The 19,390-nt window shown below is 42.7% G+C and overlaps 1 protein-coding gene across 2 annotated transcripts in view; it reads right to left on the reverse strand.

Moving 5' to 3' along the window:
• Nucleotides 1-17,118, reverse strand: part of LOC120931214 (probable serine/threonine protein kinase IREH1) — a 90,884-nt gene extending 73,766 nt beyond the window's left edge. The window contains exons 1-2 of one of the 2 annotated variants that reach the window (XM_040342442.1): nucleotides 16,964-17,118; nucleotides 15,988-16,138 (exon numbers count right to left, since the gene is read on the reverse strand). The gene's annotated coding sequence lies outside the window, so the exon portion shown is untranslated. The remainder of the gene's footprint in view (nucleotides 1-15,987; nucleotides 16,139-16,963) is intronic. The other variant, XM_040342445.1, reaches the window with a different exon arrangement.
• Between the last annotated feature and the right edge of the window lie 2,272 nt (nucleotides 17,119-19,390).

Here is a 19,390-nt window from a genome sequence, read left to right on the forward strand (position 1 = left end):
ATTGTCTTCATGATTGATTGTTTGATAGACATTCTCGGTATTGAAGGATTGGACCCCAATGGTCTAATGTAATGTATTAATCCAGTATATGTTTTGACATTGATTAAATTATTGATTTAATGCATGTATATTGCTTGTACCCCATGAATGGTTTGAACTTCCCCTTAGGATGAATGTATCTAAAAATCATTCACCTTTACCAAAGAGTTCTGTATCACTGCTGCCGGGCTACCCCCCTGCCGCAAAGGAACTATTATGTGTTATCTACACTTGTAGCTCCAGCTGTTTCAGAATTCTCCCTTATCCCCTACTGTTTTGGAATTTCAACTCCACTGGGGCACACCCGTATCGGTTAATCCTCTTCATACACGTATCGTGTCTATTCCGTTATTTAATTTCCTTTCTTTTACCATCTTGCAGGCATTATCACTTAACATCCTTAATCCCCGGCCCAATTATGGGCTTCACCTTCTATCATGACCACACCTTCTCAACATATAATCTCTGCACACACATAACTTCTCACCTTACCTCAACCCTTGGCTACAATTATGGTAGCATCTTATTCACTTATCATCCTTGCACATGTACTCGGGTTTAGGGCTAAGAGGCGCCCCTAATTGGTGGCCTCCTGATACCCCATCATCACAGATTGATTTTATTTAATTATTGTATTTAATTATCTTACTCTTACTCTTTCCCACGTCACTTCATTGTTTCTATTATCACTCACATATGTTTCCCTATTATTTGCTTTTCTTCTCTGCCCTGCCTAGTAGAAATATCTACTTTTGCCGTTTTTTGTTTTGTCACAATCAGCAAGATGCCAATATTCTAGGACACCATCACTAGCATTCTCCCTTGTGGGAATTATACCCCCACCTCTACTTTTTCATTACAATTTATTATACCATTATTATTTAATTTTATTTCCCTTGTATTCAATTACCATCTGAGTCATATTGATGTGGTTCGGCTGCCTGCACCTCCCAATCGCGGCGGACTTGTGTCTCCCCTGGCGGGGATGACACTATGTCTCACCCCCTCTTGCTTCCTCTCGGCTCGGGGCTCCCCGCCCCTTGGCTCGAGTTGATCGCACACGCATAGTAGCACTAATCGCGCACTTGCGTTGTGTGGGGAGACTGACCCGGTGACGTCATGACGCGGCCGTCAGGCGGCGCCTACGGCGTCTCCGGGTTGGGATGGCTTACTTAATGGTCGACCGGCCATCAGGTAAGTAATGTGGATCTGTCCATCGGCGGTCCGATGGCATAGCCGTGACTATCGCAGGATGTGTTTGGCAGTATATTGGGGTTCTTCCTCGGCGCAGTTCACTTTACCTCTCAGTCCATGCATTACCATGCAATTGTCATTTACATGGATACATTCCTCTTATGACACAATACTGGTTTTACCAGCATTTTTGGACCTTTTTTACTCATTGCGCCTTTAGTCTCCCCACCTTGCTGCCTTGCTCACACCCCTTGCCCGGCATATCTGGTAGATATCACCAGGCTCTTGTTTCCTTATGGCCTGGTTATATTCCTTAAGAGGTTTTACTGCGGTAAGTTTTATTTATTTAACAAACCCCCCCCCTTTTTATAAATTCGTGGACCCTTCTCTTTCCCCCTTCCCCTCCTCTCCTACCCTTCTTTTCCTCTTCCCGCGTTTCCCTGTCCCTCTCTTCCTCTTCCTTATCCCACCCTTGTTCCCATGCCTTTTTCCCCCCTTTCATCCCCCTCTGCCTCCCCTCCTGTCTTTTCTCTTTCCCCTCTTTCTCTTTCCTCCCCTCTTGTTTTTCCCCCTTTCCCCATTCCCTTTCTCCCTCCCCCCACAAACCCCCCCCCCCCCCCCCCTTATCCTGCCCAGTCCACTTAATTGAACAGGCCCAATACATATACATTTTTATCTACACCCAGATCTCCACATTCAACCATCCCCTTGTCCGCCGCGGGGGGAACCCCCTGGGCCGCCTGGTTTCCGCATATTATCAATTGACTCATTTGGTAAGCGATTATTAATGTTTTTATTATTTGTTTATTGTATAGCTGATGTTTGTTACACATTTTTATTGCATTACTCTATAGATTGGCAGTCCTGACGAAGCGGCAACCCCGCGAAACTAGTCGACGTTTGACCAATCATTGAAGTGTTTTTATTTGTTTTGCAATTTTTATACATTAATAAACTTTTTTACATCATTATGTTTTATGTAATTTCATCAGTACCGAGATAGTCCCTCCCAAACCATTGAGTGGGTGGCGCGGGGTCCAACTTCAGCTACTGGTCCCTCGCCCCCCACTCGCCCCCTTTTTTATTCATAATCGGGATGAAAAGGTACTATTTTTAATCTATACACTTGAGGCAATACTCCCCATTTTGTTCACGTATTGACAGTTGATAGTGATCCCTCCACCACAAATAGATTGGCCTCTCACCTCATAAACTCGACCTGAAACAGGTCACAAAGAAGTAAAGCCCACACTCGGAGTACCGATCGGGATTCTACACCTTTGATGGACTCCACCACATATGAAAACGCAAAGGAATACAATCTAGTGCTCTGTATCGATATTTATTAATGAAAAAGGCAAGAAAACTACTTGCATTCAGCACCACTCTATGCAAGTGCCAGCATAGGGATGTGTAGTAGTTTCAAACCGAAAAGATGGCCGCGGGTGACGTCAGACGTGACTCCTCCCCCCGTATGCGTCACATCCGTAGACAGGAATTCTTCAGCGTAGGGTTGGACATGCGTCGACTGCCAACAGTGAATATATAACATCATGGTAACCATTAATCAGCCAATTTAGACTCCCTGATCGCATAAAATAACTTTTAGCACCACTGACAAGCAAGATACCAGACATAGAAACAATCATATAAAGTGCATACAAATAGCATGAATAAAAATATAAGATTGGCACCAATCTTCAAATGGTATAAGGGAAAAAAAACTCATTACAGCATAAAAGAATAATATACGGGCACAGATATCTCAAATATAAAGGGAAACACACCATTAATGAAAAAAGCACTCTAACCTAAACCAAATTAAAATGTATCAAAAAACAGACGTCCGTCCACGACCATCTTCACAATTCAAAACAAATATACACATATATCTTAAACATTATATAAATTATGAAAATAAAAACCAATAAGCATATAAAAATATAAAAACATCCATAAAATCCACATTGTACAAAATACAAAATACACATATTGAAATGACACTTGTCTATCAGAAATAATGCAATTGAGATCAAAATCTACATTCAACCCAGCAGGTGACATCACCTTTGTCTCGTAGATCCAGAAAGATTCTCTGTGACTTAGCTGGTGAATGTAGTGACCTCCTCTCCAATGTCTAGGGACCTTTTCAATCTCCCAAAACTTTAAACATTTGGGATCACGTTGATGGCAAATTCTAAAATGCCTAGACACAGTGGGCCAGATTCACAAAGAGATACGACGGTGTATCTCCAGATACACCGTCGTATCTCTGACTTACACTGCCTGACATTTAGTCCTATCTATGCGTCTGATTCATTGAATCAGTTACGCATAGATATGGCTAAGATCCGACAGGTGTAACTGTGCTACACTGTCGGATCTTATTTTCAATTTAAAAATGGCGCCGGGGGCGTTCCCGCTGATTTACGTTGAATAATATGTAAATCAGCGAGATACGCAAATTCACGAACGTACGCGGACCCAACGCAGTCTTCTTACGACGTTTCCGTAGCGGCTTTCCCGGCGTATACTTACCCCTGCTTCTATGAGGCGCAGCCAATGTTAAGTATAGCCGTCGTTCCCACGTCGAGTTTGAATTTTCTTACGTCGTTTGCGTACGTCAATTCACAAACACGCGCGTCGCAAGTCACGCTCACGTCGAAACCACTGACGTCCTAGTGACGTCAGTGGGAGCAATGCACGCCGGGAAATTACGCGGACGGCGCATGCTCATTTAAATCGGCGCGGGAACGCGCCTGATTTAAATAGTACACTCCCCCTAGCCGCGGAATTTGAATTCCGCCGGGGGTTTTACGATCCGCCGCCGCAAGTTTGGAGGTAAGTGGTTTGTGAATTACCCACTTGCCTCCCAAACTTGCGGGAGCGGATCTTAAATCAGGTAGATCGAGCGGATCTATAGATCCGCTGATCTACGTGAATCTGGCCCACTATGGGTTTTCACTCCCCTTTTGATATTACTAATATGTTCACCAACTCGTACGTGTAATGCTCTTGAAGTACCTCCTACATACTGCAAACCACAGTCGCATTCGAGCATGTACACTACACCAACTGTCGCACACGTGATGGGATCTTTAATGTGATACCGGTTGTGTGTGACAGATGCATTAAAGTCCTTTTGTTTCTTGATATTATTTCTAGCATGTCTGCAATTTGCACACCTGTCACATGCATAGAAACCAGATGAAAAACGAAATAACTTATTCTCCATATTTTTTGGCAGAACTATAACTCCTGGTGCCAAACTGTCACAAAGGGAGGGTGCTTTACGATCGATAAATTCTGTGCGGTTTGGGAGTATTGGACTTAATATGCGATCGTAAAAAAGTGAGAGTCTTCTTTTTTCAAGAAATATCCTATCTGTTAGGCCCCGTACACATGACCAAACATGTATGCTGAAACTGGTCCGCGGGCCAGTTTCAGCATACATGTTCGGTCGTGTGTGGGCGCGAGCGGGCAGAATTCCAGCAAACATTTGCCAGCCGGGCCTTTTCCCAGCGGACAAATATTCCTGGACGTGTTTTAAAACCGTCCGCTGGAATCCTGCCCGCTCGGACATGTACGGTCGTCAGTACAGACCTACCGTACATGTCCAGGCGCCCGCATGCGTGGAAGCATTTTAAAGGCGGGCCGCCCACGTCGCTGCGTCATTGTCGCGGCGACACCGCGTCATCGACGCGGCGACACCGCGGACACGCCCCGCGTATTGTTTACGCGCGGACTTCTGTACGATGGTGTGTACAACCATCGTACAGAAGCCCTCTGGCAGACATGTATGGTGAAAACGGTCCGACGGACCGCTTTCACCATACATGTTTGTTCGTGTGTACCCGGCCTAAGAGATATGTGGGAACTTACTGAGCGGTTGACAAAATACAGAACTGTTCTTACAGCTGAACTCTCACCTTCCACTTCAGTCTTGCAAAGATTTACAACATGCTCTCTTGTACTGAAATGACTTATGCCGCGTACAGATGGTAGTTTTTTGCGATGAAAAAAAATGACGTTTTATGTGATGAAAAAAAACGACGTTTTTGAAACTTCATTTTCAAAAACGACATAGCATACACACCATCGTTTTATGAAAAATCTCTAGCAATGCGTGGTGACGGCCATCACGTACGACGTCACTATAAAGGGTCGTTTCCATGCGGAAGACGGCCTCTTTTGCTGATATCGTGTTGCTGCGTGTTAGTAAAAGTTTGGTGAGAGACGATTTGCGATTTTCAGTGTTTGTGCTTGAAATTTCATTTTCTGTCGTACAGTTTGTGTATTTGTAGTCGGATCTGTGATACAGTGCTTGTATTGAGGACGTATTTGTTTTGGCAGTGCGTTCTTGTGTGCACGGTGCTGTTTTGCAGGTCGTTCTTCAGAGGCCTTTCTGTACTTCAGGGCGTAATTTTGAGTCAGATCTGATTTGACGACCGTTTTCTAGCCATGTTGCGGGTACGTTCTCATCGCCGAGATCGTGCTGTGCATGTTGTTAGGATGTTTGCTGCATCCCAGGCTCCGTTCCTTGAGGAGGGCGGGAAGGACTTTGTGGGCCAAGAACTGGTTTCTTTGCAGGGACCAGTTCTCTCATATGCCTCTGCTCCGGGAGATCCAAGAAAATAACCCTGATGATTTCAGGAATTTTCTTCGGATGTCTGACCCCGTATTCCAGCAGCTTTTGGCTTCGGTGTCGCCATATATCACCAGGCAGGACACCAATATGCGGGAAGCCATAGCTGCTGAGCAGCGGCTAGTTGCTACGTTGCGATACCTTGCAACAGGGAGAAGTCTTCAGGACTTGAAGTTCTCTACGGGCATCTCCCCCCAGTCTCTGGGCGTCATAATCCCGGAGACGTGTTCTGCCATAATCCAGGTTTTGCAGGAGGACTATATTAAGGTAAGTTCTGACCCTTAAATGCACAAATTTATTTATTTTTTGGACTTAATTTTTTAAAACAGTCCCTAATTAACCTGTTTGTAATCATATGCTGGGAATGTTCCCTTTGTCTCCATGCATGCTGTATTCATTTTTGTTTTGGTCCTACATGCATCTTTTATCTAGCCAACATGTTCATTTAGTGTTATTTTGTTAGTGGCAAACCCACCTAGCCTAGTCCCTATATCCCCCTAGATTTTGGTCCAGTATTGTAGTGCACGCCCAACCAAACCACCCCCCCCCCCCCCCAATGTTATTTTTATAACTGTCTAATTCCCATAATTAGATGTCAAACCCACATTTATTTTTAGAGGTCACAAACTCATCTTGGGGGGCCCCCCCCCTTTTATGTTTGAAGTTTTGTGACCATGAGAGGGTGTGATTATTTTGCTTAGTGATCCCTTAATATTATTTTTTGTTTCCTTAATACTTGAAATTATTTTATTTATTTTTTTAGGATCCAATAATCTTTTCAGATATTCTGTTAGTAATTTCTTTTCCCATTTTATTTGGTTTCTCTACAGTTCCCCACCACGCCACTGGAATGGCAGACTGTGGCAGCAGACTTCTCTCAGCGATGGAATTTTCCTAACTGTGGAGGAGCTATTGATGGCAAGCACGTCCGCATCGTGCCACCACCCCATTCTGGATCCTATTATTTCAATTACAAAGGGTTCCACAGTGTCGTACTGATGGCGGTGGTGTCTGCCAATTATGACTTTCTTTACGTTGATGTTGGGAGAAATGGGCGGATGTCAGACGGCGGGGTCTTTGCCGAGACCGAGTTTGCCCAACGGCTTCAGGCGGAGGACCTTGCATTGCCACGTGCGGAGGATAACGAAGAGGGGCTGCCGTTCGTTTTTATAGGTGATGAGGCGTTTGCCTTGGGTCCCCACCTCATGAGGCCATTTCCCCAACGTGCCCTCACCCCTGAGAGGAGGGTGTTTAATTATAGGCTGGCCAGAGCCCGAAGAGTGGTGGAAAATGCGTTTGGCATCATGGCCAGTCGATTTCGCTTGTTTTTAACCGCCATAAACATGGCAGAATATAAGGCCGAGTACTCACGGCAGGACATGTCCGATGAAAACGGTCTGCAGACCGTTTCCATCGGACATGTCTGGCCGGGGACTGCCTGGGGACTTCTGTTTGATGGCTATACACACCATTGAACAGAAGACCGCGCGTAAACAATACGCGGGGCGTGTCCGCGGTGTCGACGCGTCGATGACGCGGTGTCGCCGCGACAATGACGCGCCGGCGTGGGCGGCCCGCCTTTAAAATGCTTCCACGCATGCGTCGAAGTCATTAGACGCATGCGAGGGATGGCGGGCGGCAGGACATGTACGGTAGGTCTGTACAGATGACCGTACATGTCCGGGCGGACAGGTTTCCAGCGGACTGTTTTAAAGCAAGTCCGGGAAACAGTTGTCTGCTCAGAAACGGTCTGTCAGACAATTGTTTGCTGGAATCCTGTCCGCGCGGCTGTACACACGAGGGAACATGTCTGCTGAAATTGGTCTGCCGACCAGTTTCAGCAGACATGTTTGGTCGTGAGTACGGGGCCTAAGTGGAACACTATTATTTTATGTTGTTGTATTTTACATAATTTTCTTCGAAGACATTCTTCCAATTATTTGTCCTTGTTGCCTGATGAGGCAGTTGATGTCCCAGAGGCGGCCCATGAGGCAGGCCATCCAGGCTTGGCCCCCCAAAACGCATGTGCAGTGCGCCAGGCCTATGTTGACTATTTTATGGGTAGGGGGGCCATTCCAATGCCTGATCTTGGGTGAATGAACCTAATAAATATTTTAGGCAATAAACATTCTAATGTCTTTTTTGAATTATTTTGAATGTTTTAGAATTTTATTTGTGTCCTAGGTTATCATACTTGCATGTGTTTTGGATGGACTAAATATCCTTCCTTGTTATACGTTACCAGCATAAATCTAACATTTTTAGGTATAATGGGCCATATTCTTAAACAAGTTACGTAGGCGTATCAGCAGATACGCCTACGTAAGTCCGTTTCCTATGTTTAAGTGTATTCTCAAACTGAGATACACTTAAACATGCCTAAGATACGACGGCTTGCACCGTTTTATCTTAGGCTGCAATATTTACGCTGACCGCTAAGTATGGCCGTCGATCCTGCGTCGAAATTTCAAAATTTAACGTCGTTTGCGTAAGTCGTCCGTGAATGGCGCTGGACGCCATTTACGTTACAGTCAAAACAAATGACGTCCGTGAGACGTCATTTAGCGAAATGCACGTCGGGTAATTTACCCGACGGAGCATGCGCATTACGATCAGCGCGGGAGTGCACCTAATTTAAATGATCCACGCCCCCTGCCAGGATCATTTGAATTAGGATGGCTTGCGCGGGTGGACTTTACGTGACGCCTCCGCAAGTTTACAGGTAAGTGGTTTGTGAATCAGGCACTTGCCACTTAAACTTGCGGCGGAGTAACGTAAAGTACATACGTTCCGCCGCCTTAGATGTATAAGAATATGGCCCACTGTCATCATTGATCTAAAATAACAAGCCACACAATTTTTAATCTCCAAAAATTTTATTTTTGAATGTCTGTGTTCAAAATTTTTGAGGATCACATATATACACACATGTTCTTGTTTTTTCAAAACAGGTCCATATTTTTTTTTTATTCAAATATCAAGGTAAAAATCCCTTTTTTTTTTATTAAATATCAAGGTAAAATCACTTTTTTTTTTTTTTTTTATTAAATATGAAGGTAAAAATCACTTTTTTTGTTTGTTTGTTTTTTCTGTTGTTTTTACACATATTCTCAAAAAAAGGTTTCACTAATATCCTCAAAAAATTACCAACAAAACAAATCAAACCCTACCCAAAACATCCAGGAGATTTTTGAACTGGAGTTCAACCCTTTTAGCTCTTTTTAAAAAATGTTGTGCTGCTATCTGGATGTCTTCATTCTGTTCCCTGCAGGACCAGATTTCAGCAATGAGGAGCTGGGCAGTGTCCTTGTCAACTGAAGACCCAGCACGACTTGCTCCTGAAATGTGCAAGCAAACCATGTATTAAAATTATGTTATCCTACATCTACATTACCTGTGTATCTGTGGTATATGATACTTTACCAGATGTGGTGGCAGCTTCCCCTTCATACAGATCCCTCGGGGGTGTGGCTTGAGAACTTGCGTCCTGCCTTGCTGCTTCCTTTCGCCCTACGAGATTGAAGACAGGGAAAACAGAATGGTAAAAGTTTAGAGGGTTGAAACGTTTACAAAAACACAACTACAGAGTCCACATGTGTATAATCCACTGCTGAGCACACTCTCCTTTTTCTACCTATTTTTAAGATATATTTTTACCATCTACTTAGGTACACATATACCTAAAAGGATAACAATTGATGTCACATGAAACACAAAATATGTCTCAAGTTTCATATTTTGCAACACAGGAACTGGTCGTATGAGTCGTCGTTCGTTAGAACATAAATCAGACAAATACGTTATTTGTGGCTGATACAGTGATTGCACTCCAATTTGTCCATGCGAAGTAGGCATGTTGCAATGTCTCACGAAGATCGTTGTTTAATATTAGATAAATCAACGATTGAACGACAAATTATTGTGCCCACACAAATACAATTCTACCTGAATGAAAAAGCACATGGCACAAAGAACTTAACACCTAAAGCTCGTCGGGACGGGGCGCGTTTTCTGGCTCCTAACTTTTTTACCTGGCTCCTAGATTCCAAGCAAATTTGTCAACCCCTGCACTAATAAGGCATGTCAAAGTATAACATAGCAATTCCCCAATAAGTAGATAATGACAAATATATAGTAATGAATTCTCTCTCTCATATTATATATATATATATATATATATATATAAATAAAATAATGGAAAATAAAAATATATAGGTAACAAATCTAGAACAACAACAGATACAGCTATATCAATATACTATAATGAATAATATAAATAACTAACACATTTTATACTAGGTAATATTTAATAAAATATATAACCATAATCAATAATACATATATAATAACAGTAACAAAAACAATGTGTGTGTGTGTGTGTGTGTATATATATATATATAAATTTGTGTGTGTGTATTCTCAAATATACAGCAGTACATAATGAGATTTATTTACAATGGATGTCTGGATCTGATAGGTGCCTGGACTGATGGCCCTCTCAGCTCCCCTTTGAGATACTGAGACAGGCGCTCCCCACCCCTCCACAGCTCAGCGCTCCAGTGAGTGTGGGGGGGCAGAGCGGAGAGCCAGAACCATCGAACAGCCTCTGCTCCTCAGCAGAGATGGCCTCTTGTTGGTCCATGAAGCTTTCAGGTTCTATTTTGTGCTGTGCCGTTATCCTTAACCACTTCCATACCAGGTACTTACGCAGCTTCCCGCCCAAGCCAATTTTCAGCTTTCAGCACTGTCGCACTTTGAATGGCAATTGCGCGGTCATGCTACACTGTACCCAAACAAAATTGGCGTCCTTTTTTCCCCACAAATAGAGCTTTCTTTTGGTGGTATTTGATCACCTCTGCGATTTTTTTTTTTGCGCAACAACTAAAAAAAGGCTGAAAATCTGTTAATTTTTTTGTAAATAAGTTTTCTCTTTCAATTACGGGCACTGATATGGCGGCACTAATGGGCACCGATGAGATGGCACTGATGGACATCGATGAGGTAGTACTGACGGGCACAGATGAGGTGGCACTGATTGGCGGCGCTGGTATGCGACACTGATGGGCACACATAGGCGGCACTGATGGGCACACATAGGCGGCACTGATGGGCACACATAGGCGGCACTGATGGGCACTCATGGGCGGCACTGGGCACTCATGGGCGGCACAGATGGGCACTCATGGGCGGCACTGATGGGTGGCACAGATGGGCACTGCTAGGTGGGCACTGGGCATGGATGGGCACTGTGGGGTGGCACTGATGGACACTGGGGTGGCGCTGATGGACACTGGGGTGGCGCTGATGGACACTGGGGTGGCAGCACTGATTGTTGCCAGTCAGTGCCCATTTGTGGGCACTGACTGGCATCTTTTTTCTTTATGTTTTTTTTTTATTTATTTTTTAGACATTTTTTTTTTCTGGCTTTTTTTTTTTTTTGCCCACCCTGGTGCTCCAGGGTGGGCATCCCTGGTGGTCCAGTGTGGCGATCCGAGGGGGGGCTGCGCTGATAAACAATCAGCGCTAACCCCCCCTGTCAGGAGAGCCGCCGATCGGCTATCCTCTACTCGCGTCTGTCAGACGCGAGTGAGGAAGAGCCATCGGCGGCTCTTCCTGTTTACATCGTGATCAGCCGTGGTTGGACACGGCTGATCACGTGGTAAAGAGTCTCCGCCGGAGGCTCTTTACCGAGATCGGAGATGCAGGGTGGCAGACTGACACCCCGCATCACCGATCGCCGCGATGCGCGCCCCCACGGGCGCGCGCGGCATGAAATTCTGCAGGACGTTCTAGAACGTCCTGTCAGGATTTCATAACCACTTCCCGGACGTAAATCGGCCATAGGCCGGGCGGGAAGTGGTTAAGCTCTGAAAAAGAGAGAAAAAAAAAAAAAAGAAAGAGAGAAATTAAAATCCATGAATGATTAGAAGAAAAGCCTCTATGACCTCTGGTGGCTGTTACCCCTGTATGGGCCATCCAAGTCCATATGACTGTGAGATGCAAGATACCAGTCATGACTGCTCACCGTCAGGGATATGGATGTTCACTATTAGAGTTGTGCAGATTAATTTCTGAAAGGTTTATATTTGTCCCCTTATTTCACTTTACTCGCTTTATTCATCAGATTGAGAGTCGGGGTGAGAGCTCAGCTTCACATACACTGTCTCCCAGCTCCTGAGTGCACAACAGCCTCAAATAACAGAGCCCTATAGCTAACAAATGTAACTCCTTTCCCAGGCATAAAACTGATGTGTCAGATGTAAAGTAAAGCTAAAGTAGAAAATAAAAATGCTGCACAATTCAGATTCTTTCATTAATCTGACCTTAATGGCTTCTCTTTAAAGTGGTTGTAACCCCTATTTTTCACTTTTACCTACAGGTAAGCCTATAATAAGGCTTACCTGTAGGTATAAAGAATATCTCCTAAACCTATACGGTTTAGGAGATATTCCCCTCGCAATGCGCCGCTGATTGCAGCGGCGCAGGGGGAATCCACGGCGAAAGGACCGGCAGCCGCCGGACCTTGCCGATTTGAAATCTCCCGCGCGCACGTGCGGGAGTGACGTCATCGCCGCTCCAGCCAATCACAGCGCTGGAGCGGCGATACCCGGAAGACACGCCGGAGCAAGATGACATCTCGCTTGGCGTGGACCAGGTAAGTGTTCTTCACCTCATTCCGAGGTAAGTATTTCATAATCAGCTATTATGCGGTGCATACTAGCTGATTATGCCTTTTGCCTTGCAGGCTTAAAAAAAAAAAAAAATAAATTATATATGCGGTTTACAACCGCTTTAACCTCCCTGGCGGTATGATTCTTTCAGAAAAAAGGTGCTGAAAGCGGTACCATTATTTGCAAGGAAATTTGGCGTTTTATACTGTAGGCCTGTAATTCTTAGGAATAACTCACTTAAATCTGAACAAACAAGAGTATTGTAGGGATCCCGGGTATGAAATGTTTTTAAAAACAAAATTATAAAATATAATAAATAATTATAACAAATAATAATATAATTATAATAAAAATTATTCAATAATGTAATCAACTCAAAATCACTGAAATTTGCTCAGTTGCAGAATTGTCGCTGTCATTACTTACATACTATTTTTTTATGACGACAAATCGCTATCGCACAATTCTGCAAGTGATTATAAATTTTTTATCGCTGCTCTAAAACCATTTTTGACATAAAGACACTTTTGGTTGCTATGGACAATCTACAGTTTGCAGGCAGAAAGAACAGTTTTTATTATACAAAAGTACATGTAGGGCACTGGGCAGACCACTAGGGACAAGGGGGGTGTGTAATTTTTACATAGAGTACTGTAATCTATAAGATTACAGTATACTGTATGTAATGTGTTTGTTTACGTTTTTGAATTTGGCGCCGTTCTCCGCTCCCGTGCGTCGTAACGTCGCAGGGAATGGAGATCGGCGGCACAGGAGGACGCTGTGTGAATCGAGCGAGGTCCCACTCGCTCACACAGCGCGGTGGCATCGCTGGATCCAGGGACAAGGTAAGAAAACACTGCCTGTGGATCCAGCGAGGCGAGCCCGAGTCTGACTCGGGGTTACCGATCCTAGCACAAAAATCTAACCCCGAGTCAGACTCGGGAATACCGCCAGGGGGGTTAAGCAAAACACCCCCCCCCCCCGAAGTGTCATGATTGGTCACAGCCAAGTGTCCGGAGACATGCCAAGCACACCACACACAATGCTGACATTTCTACTTACCTTTCGCACTCCAAAAATTTGGGAATTATTCTTCTCCACCTCCTCCCAGTCCATGCCTTAGAAAAATGGGTGCTCTCTTATGTTGTTAAAAATCCATTTGCGCATGTGGTGGTTTTTTCACAATAACTGTGGGGGGAAAAAAGAAAAGAAAAAAACATAAGAAGACAGTAAAGGCATAAAAATTCTAAAATGTCTATTTATAAAGCCCTGCGGTCTCCACACGGCGCTGACAATTTACATCCTAGTAAATGTAGAGTGCTGTGTGTTCTCTGCATAATGCTGCAAATAATATTTCCTCATAGGAGGAGAGTGATGTCACATGACTTGTTTCAAGGTCATGTGACAGGTTGTCTCCACCTTCTAGCATACTTTATCATTAGGCGGAATGTGGCTTCACTTGTTTCAGAGTACAAACCACATTTCTAAAGCATTCTGGCTGATTGGCTACTTTTTTTATGGGGTCACTGCATACGTACTTTGCGTGGTAAGTCCAGGAGATCAGGATCAGCATCTTCCGGCTCAATCACGTATTGAATCCATTGCCTTGGTCGTCATAATCATAAAAATAATCAAAAATTAGGATTCCAAAGGAGAAGTAATCTGCCGTTCAGTCATATGGCTTAGACTTAATCATCTGTAGGAATAGGAGAGAGAGAGATGCATAAGGATGACACGTCAGATTGTAAACCAACATCAGCATTTAGTACAATCTATGTCTGTGTGTAGTGAATACAGACTAGTCATTACACACTGTCCAGTTTTATCCCCTGTTCACATAGAGCTGTAGGAGTATTTCTCTTGCACTGACAGGCAGAAAGCCAAAAAAACAAATCGACAAAAGCATTTTTTACCTAAAAGATTTGATAAAAAAAGACTGATGTCAGGGATATATACATTTCAAACTATCCTGAGCAGAGGGATGGGATCCCCAGGGTCATATTGTAGCTGAACTGGACCCCCAGAGGCAGACAATAGCCGACCTCCAGCATCAGACTGTAAATAAAGTCAGATCAGGGAAGATATCCGTCTTGTTTTCATGTCACCCAATTATTGTCACCATGGCTCAAACCAGTCACAACTGAAACTTCCTTGTAGCGTTGAAGGCTGCCATCGTTCTGCTCTTTTTACAGTAAAACCTTGGTTTGCGAGCAGAATTCGTTCCAGAAACATGCTTGTAATCCAAAGCACTTGTATATCAAAGCATTTTTTTTACAGAGTATAAAAGAGAAGAGAGGCACCTCTAAGTGTAGCAATAAGTTGCTAAATGTTGTACCTTCATTAAATGTAACCATATTGCTACACTTAGCGGCTCCTCTCTTCCTTTTTATACTCAGTTGTGACATGATGCTATTCTTATATCAAGACATTGCTTGTATATCAAGGCAAAATGTATTAAAAAATGTTGCTTGTCTTGCAAAATGCTCTCAAACCAAGGTTTTACTGTATATGGATTCTCTTAAAATTAGGTGTCATTTTATCTATATTTGCCATTTCTATACAGGTTCTCTTTAATCCTGGTCAGAACTAATCCAATATATATATATATATATATATATATATATATATATATATATATATATATATATATATATATATGTGTGTGTGTGTGTTCCCTTTAATCCGGTGAATGTGTTCCCTTTAATATGGTGAATAAATGCCATAATCATGATCACACTGGACAAGTAGATGAATGGTTTTACTTACCTCCGGGGCCCTGCAGGCATATGTTCCTGCTGCCTCTGTCTCTGTCCTTGATCCAATGTCAATGCCAGACCAAAGTCGGCCAATCTTATATGACCACGGGAAGAGAAGAATGTCATCAGGCTTCAGGTCCCTGTGAAGAAAAAGAATGTCAGCTCTGCAGCTCATACAATTCTTACATTATTATAGCATTCACAAAGCTCCCTTTTCCTAGCACTGCCTTAACACAGAATATGATTCAAACAATCATATCTTTCATGAACTGATTGCAGTACATGAGCTGTATGATTATGGAATAATTGTTTTGGATGAGGAAGGAAGATCAGATAAGTGCGCGCTCATCATTGTCACTAATGAAATTTAAAAAAAACAATAAAGTGATAAAAAATCATCCGGTTCAGTAAATTCACACATTTTAATGTGTGTTACAGTCCTTACTTAACAGAATTTGATCACTTCATCAACTTCTGTCAAAGGGAAATACTGGAAAATATTTCTCAATCAGCAGCCACTGGTCAATGTATTCCAATAGCAGCTGGTGCCACTATCACTATACAATGTGCTTGCAAAGGGGGATTCCTCCAAAAAAAACTAACAATGTATGACCAGCTTACAATATTAAAGTGTTAAGGCAGGGGGGGGATTGTAAAATTATTGAACAGTTAAGATCATTACCTGTGCACTACTCCTCTGGAGTGCAGATACTGGAGACCACAAAGCATTTCTGCTGCCAGGATCCTGATGCTGCTGATGTCAAGTGCTGGATGTCTATATATCACTTTAAATAGATCTCCGATGAATAATCCATAACGAAAAATAGGTGGCCCTGAAGAAGAAAATACAGACAGGTCATTGAATGAATTTCAGTTAGAAGCTCTGAATCAAACATTTACATTTTCTACCAAAACACGCTGCATGACATCTATCTCTATATGGCTCTATCTAGGTTTTCTTCACTCCATGTACAGATATAAGTGACACCACTCCACTATTTGCTGTAGGGTCCCCTTTTTAGGTAGTCGCTGCAAATACTGGAAGGTTCCATGTGGAAAAGACACCTATACTATACTCAGAAGTACTGTACTTTCTTTTGGTATGGTGTCCCTGGTGTCTTCCCTTACATATGACTAATCTAATATATGGAACTCCTGGTAAGTCTTAAACATCAATGGACTCCAATGCTGTATTCACTACACCTATTTCTTAAATACTATCAGTAAAAATAGCAAAAGATGTTTTTCCGTTAACTTCCTATTCCTCGTGGCAGGTTTTATATTGGGAGAGGAACAGGTATCAGTGTGACCAGTCAGACTACATTACATTGTATAGCGCTGCCCAATGCGCTGTGATAGTTATCAGTGTTGTGAAACACTGTTTTACCAGAAGGCTGGGGGCGGGGCGGTGACCAAGCTCAATTATTTCACTACAGCAGTAAAAAAAAGTCAGGTCGCTGACCCGGAAACATTGTCTGGCAGGGCTGCTTGATCACAAGACTGGCTGAATAAATTGAGAAAACTTTTGACAGGCGAGACATACATGTGTCCCACCCGCATATTACACTGCCTGTGCGGAGTTCTGCTTTAAAATGCTGACATGCAGATGTCATGAAGCAATGTTTGCGCTATTGTATATTACACTTTATATAGTTTACCATTCGATATTTTTGGCTTTGAACTTTTCCAGAAATACTTCTCTCCGTTTGAAACGCTGCATAGGCGCGGGTACAGAAAGGGCTGGTGCTCTTGCTGATCATCTTATGGTGTATCACTCTCTCGGTGGGTTGCTGCTACCACCTGTAAGAGAGGGATGGTTAGTACATCAAATTTATTTCATTACTAGACCTCATTTCTTGAGGCTCAGATATATATCAGGACAGTACAAATCCCCAAAATCCCAATGTACTGGGGGGGGGGGGGGGAAATCAGGATTTTTTTTTCACCGATTGCTGTCATGGCGATGAACTCTGTAACAATAATCGTTTGAACGGTCATGAATGGGTTTTCATGTCACCTTTTCTGTTGACATGCTGTGATTGGCTACAGCTAATCACATTATTCAGATTGTTGTTTTTGTGAAAGCTGTGCACCAATCACAGCATCTCTACAGAAAGCACAGCTGTTATGAATGAAACTCATTGATAACAGTTGTGTACACATTTTGATCTCATAGTAGATCGGGAACTGTAATTCCGTTTCCACCTCCAGGGGGCGGTGAGCCTGCCTGTGTCACCCACAGGAAAAGTACAGTGACAGTTATTAACCACTTGACCACTGGGCACTTAAACCCCCTTCCTGACCAGACCAATTTTCAGCTTTCGGTGCTCTCACAATTTGAATGACAATTAGTCAGTCATACAACATTGTACCCATTTGAAATTTTTGTCCTTTTTTTTCCCACAAATAGAGCTTTCTTTTGGTGGTATTTGATCACCTCTGGGTTTTTTTATTTTTTGCGCTATAAAAGAAAAACGACTGAAAATTCTGTAAAAAAAAAAAAAAAAAAAAAAAAAAAAATCTAGTTTGTCATATTAGCAGGTTATTTCTCACACACAGCATATGCATACCACAAATTACATGCCAAAACACATTCTGCTATTCCTCCCGAGTATGGCGATACCACATGTGTGAGACTTTTACACAGCGTGGCCACATACAGAGGCCCAACATGCAGGGAGCACTATCAGGCGTTCTGGAGCACCCAGGCCAATTCTGACATTTCTCTCCTACATGTAAAAATCATCATTTATTTGCTAGAAAATTACATAGAACCCCAAAACATTATATATGCTTTTTTAGCAAAGACCCTAGAGAATACAATGGCGGCCATTACAACTTTTTATCTTGCATGATATTTTCGCAGACATTTTTTGAACGCGTGTTTTTTTTAAAAAAAACTGTTTTGTGCTTAAAAAAAAACAGTAAAGTTAGCCCAATTTTTTTTCAGAATGTGAAAGATGAAGTTACGTCGAGTAAATAGATACCTAACATGTCACACTTCAAAATTGCGCACACTCATGGAATGTCGCCAAACTTCGCTACTTAAAAATCCCCATAGGCGACGCTTTAAAGTGGATGTAAACCCAAAAAATTGTTTTTTTGTTTTTGATGTCACAATGTAGAGTATAAGATTCCCTATTATATGTGCCCAGTCTTGCCACACAGAGTTAATCCAGCGCTGAGCAATCCTCTTTTAATGTTCACTGAAAATTAACAGAATTCCAGATAAAAACTTGCCAAATTATAAAGTCCGTTTCTCTGTTCTTGCTTTGTGTTACAGGTTATTTACATATCTAGAGCTTGGACATGTTTATCATATGTTATGTTTATCATAATATGAGGTGATCCAAAGTTCATTGTATATTACCAGGATATGTAAATAACCTGTAATACAAAGCAAGAACAGAGAAACGGACTTTATAATTTGGCAAGTTTTTATCTGGAATTCTGTTCATTTTCACTGAACATTAAAAGAGGATTGCTCGGCGCTGGATTAACTCTGTGTGGCAAGACTGGGCACATATAATAGGGAATCTTATACTCTACATTGGGACATCAAAACCCCCCCAAAAAATGTTTGGGGTTTACATCCACTTTAATTACTTTTATTGGTTACATGTTTTTAGTTACAGAGGAGGTCTAGGGCCAAAATGATTGCTCTAACGTTCGCAGAGATACCTCACATGTGTAGCTTGAACACAGTTTTCATATGTGGGCGGGACTTACGTATGCGTTCGCTTCTGCATGCGAGCACACGGGGACAGGGGTGCTTCAAAAAAATAAATAAAAATTATTGTACATTTTACTTTATTTTGACACTTTTCCCCCCAAAAATACATTTTTTTTATCACTTTTATTCCTATTATAAAGGAATGTAAACATCCCTTGTAATAGGAAAATAGCATGACAGGTCCTCTTTACAGTAAGATACGGGGTCAATAAGACCCCACATCTCACATCTAGGCTGGGAAGACTGAAAAAAAAATATCCTGGCTCCGATCGTAGCGGTGAGTCGGTAAAAGCACCGGAGGGTGGCAGGAGGGGGGGGGGCGTATTGCAGAGTATTGGGGTATTGCGGAGTA

The sequence above is a fragment of the Rana temporaria genome, chromosome 3 (assembly GCF_905171775.1).
Source record: "Rana temporaria chromosome 3, aRanTem1.1, whole genome shotgun sequence".
Taxonomy (NCBI): Eukaryota; Metazoa; Chordata; class Amphibia; order Anura; family Ranidae; genus Rana; species Rana temporaria.